Source organism: Electrophorus electricus, chromosome 1 (genome assembly GCF_013358815.1).
Source record: "Electrophorus electricus isolate fEleEle1 chromosome 1, fEleEle1.pri, whole genome shotgun sequence".
Classification (NCBI taxonomy): domain Eukaryota; kingdom Metazoa; phylum Chordata; class Actinopteri; order Gymnotiformes; family Gymnotidae; genus Electrophorus; species Electrophorus electricus.
The window spans coordinates 23,348,684-23,356,941 of NC_049535.1; positions in this window are offsets into that span (position 1 = coordinate 23,348,684).

The window sequence follows — 8,258 nt, forward strand, 5'->3', positions numbered from 1 at the left end:
TGATTTATTCACATGTAGTCATGGTTACATTAGGTGATTCATTCACATGTAGTCTTGGTTACATTAGGTGATTTATTCACAGGTAGTCATGACTACATTAGGTGATTTATTCACAGGTAGTCATGGTTACATTAGGTGATTCATTCACATGTAGCCATGGTTACATTAGGTGATTTATTAGGATACATCAGGAGTTTTTAAGGCACAACTAGCATCAAAGGACATGCATCATAGCTTTCTTTGTTATAAACATTACTGAACTTCATACAATACTTTCTAAATTTGTCAAAGGTATGTCAGATATTGCGCTATATTAGTCAAAAACGGAGGCAAAGTATGGGATTTTGTCAGCAGTGCACTCATTTTTGGTTACTAATGCAGATAAAACAGTAATAAACTAGCTTCATGTGAGCTAACCCTTCACTGTGGGAGCTCTCTATGCCAGTGCCTCTGTGCAGTAATAAGGGCCAGCTTGGGCTCCATTACTGTCAGTGTCTGCCTCATGCCTTTGCCTCCTGTGTGCACCCTCCAGCGCCGTCCTGCATCTTCACCCACTTCACTTCGTTATTGCACTCCGTTACACAACCAGGAGCCCCTCAGTGTCGCGACGTGGCTGGCAAGACCTCAGGGATGAGTTTTAACGTAGCCACCGCCTGACTTTTACTGCCGCAGAGCAGAGGCTCAACTGCATGATGATGATGATGATGATAGCGATGACGCAGCCGCAAGTTGATAGCCTCAGCTACATCGAATGCTCATCGAGTGCAGGTGAAAAGGCCGTGGGTGAACAAATCGATATGCCTACAAGAGGGGGCGCTGGTGGGAGCATAACTTCTCAATCTCATTTTTTTGACGTGACTTGCGGAACTGTGGGCCTGAATGAGACAGCTATCAGCTACTCTGATAAAGTCTGCTTTTCCTGGATGAAGGAGTGATAGGGGAGAAATAAATAAAAGCTCTGTGTAGCCTTACTGCTTTGTTCAACTCCCCTTTGAGCTCTGGATTTTTATATTAGCTGGGTACTAGTTGAGAGGGATGCAGTCATCTAAAACTCTCTCAGAGATTAATGTGTCAGTGTGTGTGTGTGTGTGTGTGTGTGTGTGTGTGTGTGTGTGTGTGTGTGTGTGTGTATGTGTGTGTGTGTGTGTGTGTGTGTGTCTGTGAAGTGTGGGTTGGGGTGGGTTTGTATTTCAGTAATCGCAAATCACATTGTATTAGCTTAGCTGCATGGCTAGTTGCACCGCTAGGACTCTAAATGGCCTGGGTACACACAGTGCCTTGGTTTCTGTCGGTAAAGATAAAGAGCAGATAAAGAGCATTTATTTGTAAATTCCAAGCCTTTATTCATAGGATTTTTTACAGAATTTCTTTTGGCAGACTATTCTTATTAATCTTATTTAGGCTTTAAAAAGTAAAAGAGTAGCTAAATTCATAAAGCAGAGGGCATGTTATCAGCATCAGAAAAGAAGCCTTTTTTTAATGATAAGTGCTGTGTACATAGGAGCAATGTAGTTAAGAGGAAAACTCAAGCCGTCCTTGGAACTGTCCATGTGGAATTATAACAGTGCTGATGTCATAACACCAGGAAGGTGGTCATCTCAGACGTAACAATTACTGATAAAATCTCCTTGTCCCATGACTAATAAACTGCTTCTAAACAGTCTGTGCCCCTTTAAATATGTCATTCTGTCAACATACTGAGCCAGTCAAATGCAAAAATACACAGGTAAGTAAACAATACATGAAGGACATAGGAACAACCACATACTGTGGCTTAGTTCAAATCAGAAATTAGTCATTCTACCGCAATGTCTATAGCTTGACAGAGTAACTAGGAGCACCAGTACAGACAGCACAAATGAGGCTGTTCTGAGGTAGAGCAGGGACCTGGAGGCTTTCTTCCCCCTGACATTTACAAGTCTCTCATTTAATGGTGTGGGGAACAGCATCTGCCTGCTCCACTCTCCAGCAACCTTTAGTGCTCGGTGGGAGTGGGGGCTACAGAGCATGTACAGCTAACTCATCCCAGGAAGAAAGAGCAGCATAGCCCTCTGCCTAACCCCTGGCACTGCACGCTTGCTCTTATATAGGAAGTCGGTTGGTCCCTCACACCCAACTTGTGACTATGTGGCTGGAACGGGTGGTGGATCTATGTCTGATGGATTCTCAGTAAAGCAGTATGGAGGATTTGTTTTGGTGAAATCGTGAGCTCAGAGATGCCATAGAGACAGCAAACAGACAAGAGTGAGATCTCAGAGTCAAGAGCAAGTAATGAGCTATTGATTTTCTGCATCCTGCCACATGGTCTTTTCTACAAGGTCTCTGTTTGGCACTGGGCAAGAAGGATATAATCTCTAGATCTGTGTCCATCTTGGCCATGTAATGCAAAACTACTATCAAACACAATCAGCTCCAAGATGCTGTAAGTAGGAGAGAGCTAATGATTCTAGTTTATTTCATTTTTATTTTTAGGACCAAAGAGCTTGGATACTGCCTCAGGTGAAAGTACACATTCAACACTGAAATCTCCTAGAAACAACTTGAAGATGCAAACCATGAAGTCCATATACACTCATGGCCAAACGTTTGGGACTGACACAAATTTTGGTTTTTACAAAGTTTACTTCCTCAGTTTTTTTTTAGATCCTTTTGTCAGATGTTAATATGGTATAGTAAAGTACAATAAGCATTTCATAATTTTTTTCCCCTTTTTATTGACAAATGCATCCAGTTTAGGCAAAGACTTTATATTTACAGTGTTGACTCTTCTTTTTTAAGCCTTCTGCAGTTCGCCTTGGCATGCTGGATATCAGCTTCTGGGCAAAATCTAGACTGATGGCAGCCCTTTCTTCCCTAGTCAGTGCTTAGAGTTGATCACAGATTCTCTGTGTTTGTTTGTCCATCCTCTTTTTAAGGATTGATCACAGATTCTCTGTTTTTGTTTGTCCATCCTCTTTTTAAGGATTGACCACAGATTCTCTGTTTTTGTTTGTCCATCCTCTTTTTAAGGATTGACCACAGATTCTCTGTGTTTGTTTGTCCATCCTCTTTTTAAGGATTGACCACAGATTCTCTGTGTTTGTTTGTCCATCCTCTTTTTAAGGATTGACCGCAGATTCTCTGTGTTTGTTTGTCCATCCTCTTTTTAAGGATTGACCGCAGATTCTCTGTTTTTGTTTGTCCATCCTCTTTTTAAGGATTGACCACAGATTCTCTGTTTTTGTTTGTCCATCCTCTTTTTAAGGATTGACCACAGATTCTCTGTTTTTGTTTGTCCATCCTCTTTTTAAGGATTGACCACAGATTCTCTGTTTTTGTTTGTCCATCCTCTTTTTAAGGATTGACCACAGATTCTCTGTTTTTGTTTGTCCATCCTCTTTTTAAGGACTGACCACAGATTCTCAGTGGGATTGAGATCTGGAGAGTTTCCTGACCATGGACCCAAAGTTTCAATGTTTTGTTCACCAAGCCACTTGGTTATCACTTTTGGCTTGTGACATGGTGCTCCATCATGCTGGAAAAAGCATTGTTCATTGTTTATCATTTATCATTCCTGGATCGTTGGGAGAAGTTGTTCTTGGAGGATGTTTTGATACTATTCCTTATTAATGGCAGTGTTGTTAGGTAAAGTTTTGAGCAAACCAACTCCCTAGGATGAGAAGCAACCCCACACATTAATGGTCTCAGGATGCCTCACTGTTGGCATGACACAGGATTCATAGTATCTCTCACCTTTTCTTCTCCGGACAATCATTTGTCCTGATGTTCTAAACAGTCTGAAGGGGGCTTCATCAGAGAAAATAATTTTACCCCAGTCTTCTGCATTCCAATCCCTATACTTCCTGCAGAATGTCAGTCTGTCCTTGATGCTTATCTTGGAGATAAGTGGCTTCTTTGCTGCCCTTCTTGACACCAAGCCATCTTCCAAAATCCTTCGCCTCACTGTGCGTGCAGATGCACTCACACCTGCCTTCAGCCATTCCTGAGCAAGCGCTGCACTGGGGGTGACCCGATCCCATAGTTGCATCCTCTTTAGGAGATGGCCCTGGCACTTGCTTGACTTTTTTGGGCAGCATGAAGTCTTCTTCACTGCAATTGCACCTCTCTCATTGAAGTTCTTGATGATAAATAAATAATATTTATTTCAATAAATGGTTGATTTAGGGGTGCTATCTTACAAGCAGCAATGTGTTTGCCTGTCAAGCCTTTTTGATGCAAGGTAAACATGGTTAACAGAAGAAAATATCAAGCACCACCACCCTTTTAAAGCAACCAGTCTGCTCTTCTAATCAGCATGACAGAGTAATATCAGCTGCCTTGTCCTCATTAACACTTAGCAGACCATTTTGTGGCAGAGCTGAAATGCAGTGGCTGGAATGCAGAAATTTTGTGATTAAGTTAATTTTCATGGCAAGGAATGACTTTGTGATTGCAATTGAACTGATCACTCTTCACAATAAAGTCAATGCAGATTGCCACCATAAAAACTGAAGCAGCAAACTTTGTGAAAACCAAAATTTGTGCTAGTCTCAAACCTTTTGGCCATGACTGTACATACCTACAAAGACAATTGTTTTTGAGCCATTATCTTGTCAGCAGCTGCAAGAGACCAGAAAAGACTGCAGTACCTTCTAGAATTCTGGACATATTTTCACAGCAAAAGTATAACGACAGAACTACTTATTAAAACTATTGACGTTTTGCTATTAACTTTCTTGAAGACAGCACTCCACACTCTCTCACCTCTCCCTCTCTTTAATTTGCCCTCTCGACCTTATAATAAGGGTTTGATACTCTTATTGGCACACAGCAACACAATGAGTACATTGGGCCAAAAAGCTCATGGAGACCAGCAAGGTGAGCTCGCTCTTCTCTGCACTGCATGGAAATTAGGTGAGTGGACAGAGATGGCAGCTTGTGTCAACAGAGGCACTGGAGTCTGTGCACGTCACCAGGGAGACGCCTGGGACTTCAGCTCAAGTGGCGCTTTCTCAGTCTACGCCCTCTACTTGCATCCCAGGTGAACTTCCTCCTTTCCCCACTGAATATGACGGATCTGCCAGCAGAAGCAATAGGTTTACCCCATCAGTGGTTCCTTTACCCCACTCATGTAGGCTCAAGTGTTTACAGTAGTGCTGATGTTCCATCAGCTCTGTATACAAAAGTAACTTCATATTGAAAGAGCTGTGACATGTCCACTGCAACCATGTCTGCTAGCACCAGTGGAAAACTCAGAAGTGTGCACTCACCCTCAGGAGTGTGCACTCACCCCTAAAAATGTACGAGATTGTGCCATTGTGTTACATAATCCACAATCTGGCATTACACAGTAGTATGTCAAGTGTTGAAGGTCAGGAGGGTGAAGAAACAAAAGATAAAAAGCTTTTGAAAAAGTAAATATTAAAAAATGTTTGTGGGTGGACAAGACAAACAAGCAACAAATTATTTCACGAGGAAGTCTAGACATGCAGGAACTGAAAAAGGTGCTTTATTGTTTCTGAAATGTGAACATCTTAAGTCTATCTGAAATATTTTTTCCTATTTTTTTTCCCTTTTATATTAATGGACAATCTACCCTCATGAAATCATGGCATAACATTCCATAATGAGAACATTAGCAAATGTATCTTTTTAATTTTAAATAAATCGATAGAAAGCGAGAAAGAAGAGCCTCAGAAGAAAGATGCAATAGGTTGCAGTATTCAATTAAAGTGGTAACATGCCATTTATGCCATTTTATGTTTTATTTTAAGACCCACTATTTATTTTAAGACCAGCTATTTTTGATGCACCATTGGTTAACAGACAGGGAAGGTCAGGGTTGCAATAAAACATCTGGGCAGCATTAGTGCCCTTGACTTGCTTCATGCACTTCAGTCTTTGGCCACCCAGTTTCTTGTCTCTGCGATGTTGTGAGGGCCTCAGAATTGTCTCACTGACACCGGATGATCGAGGTTATTGTCATTGCTGTGGGCGAGATGGCCTCTGCTATTGGCTGGACAGTCACTGTCTGTTTCCTAATTTCATTCAAAATGAGGCCATCCGTTGTTGGTTTATGGCTGGTAGACACATTTTGATTGAGATGTGAGTATGTATCAGAAGTGTACCAGAAATCTTCAGGATATGTATCATGTGTATCATATGTAAGTGTTTTTTCTTCTTTGTTTATTTTTAGTTGCTGAAACATAATATCAATTTATTTTTGTGCTTGCTTATCACAGCCCTTCTCCAAGGTAAGTTTAATCATTCAGTGACTGAGAACATCTAGAAGGCTGATTGTAGATCAGCCTCTCCTGCTCTTATCACCATTCCTAATACAGATATCTGGTCTTTGCTGATGTTCTGGCCTGAGATTATGGATTTGCCTGTGATTGGTCTGCCTCAGTTTGGACTTCTGCTGTCTCCCTGATGCCATTTCCTGGAAAAGCTACATTACATCTACTTTGCACACGTGTTCTACCAGGTCTGGCCCTGATACAGCAAGAAGGACTTGTGAACAATTCAAATCCCTAGTGCTGAAATATGTAGGAATCTATAAATTCTGGAAAAAGAAGCAGCATTGGAAGGAATAAATGTGGGAAAAATTTGATATTTTGATCCAGTCTCTAATTGTTGTAATTATACACAGGATGAGATGTCAAATATCCTGTTCCAAGCCATTAGAACTTCACATAGAGCCCGGCCCACTCAGTTCATAATAGAAACCACAGCATCGTGTTATCACATCACCATTATTATTATTGTTGTTTTTGTTGTTTTTATTGTTATTATTGTTGTTGCTGTTGTTGTTGTTACATATCACACATTTCTACAATGGGCTCTATGTATTTTGAACCTGAACCATTTAGAATTTGTTCATAAACTTTACCTTCTAGTTCATATATGCCTCCTCTGCATTGAATGACACTGAATTTATTTTGTAGTGAACTTTTCAAACTCCAGGGTACTACCATTTATAAACCTTTCAGAGCCCATGGTACTACCATTTATAAACCTTTCAGAACCCAGGGTACTACCATTTATAAACCTTTCAGAGCCCATGGTACTACCATTTATAAACCTTTCAGAACCCAGGGTACTACCATTTATAAACCTTTTAGAACCCAGGGTAATCTGCCATTTATAAACCTTTCAGACCTCAGGGTACTACCATTTATAAACCTTTCAGAGCCCATGATACTACCATTTATAAACCTTTCAGAACCCAGGGTAATCTCCCATTTATAAACCTTTCAGACCCCAGGGTACTACCATTTATAAACCTTTTAGAACCCAGGGTAATCTGCCATTTATAAACCTTTCAGACCTCAGGGTACTACCATTTATAAACCTTTCAGAACCCAGGGTAATCTCCAATTTATAAACCTTTCAGAACCCAGGGTACTCTACCATTTATAAACCTTTCAGACCCCAGGGTACTATCATTTATAAACTTTTCAGACCCAAGGGTACTACCATTTATATACAAAACTGAAGAATTGAAGGGCTGCTAACAGGCTATTAAGCTGTAAAATATCTGAAACAACTATAAACACAAATATGAACATTGTGGAAGTAGGATAGGGATAGGACTTGTATTTTGACCACACATGGTATAAATTATCTTTAAAGTGAACCAATTGGAGTAGAACTAGAATTTATTTGCGATAACACTTGCAGAATTAGGTGTGTTTATCTTTGGAAAATTCAAAGACCAAATAGTAATGTGGGGGTGCAAATGGCAAAAGGAATTCCTTATAATTGCAATTTTGTTACTACTGCAATACTGGTTACTACTGTTTTACCTGTGAATAATCTCATTCATCTATGAGGCTATTTAGTATTTTAAGGTGTGTGTGTGTGTGTGTGTGTGTGTGTGTGTGTGTGTGTGTGTGTGTGTGTGTGTGTTAATGAATTAGCCTTAATTAAAATAGTTTCTTGGACCATGGACAAAGATAAAAAAGTTATCTTTGTTAAAGAAATTAAGTCTAATGTCATGCTTTGACATGATATTTAAAAATAAAATATTCACTTGGGCTTTCATAACAGATTCAGCATCATGATGGTCTGAGAATAGAAGAGTGTACAAGAAAACCAAGTCAAATTACATTACATAATGTGTAGTTTCCATGATTTTATGGATTAAAGGATACCAAACGATGTGCCTGAGATTGTGAACAATCCTTGTAAGCGAATGTATAAGCAATTAATCTGAACTATAATGCACAACTGCACAAATGTGTATACACACATTCGCATTCATGCACACTTAAAATGCT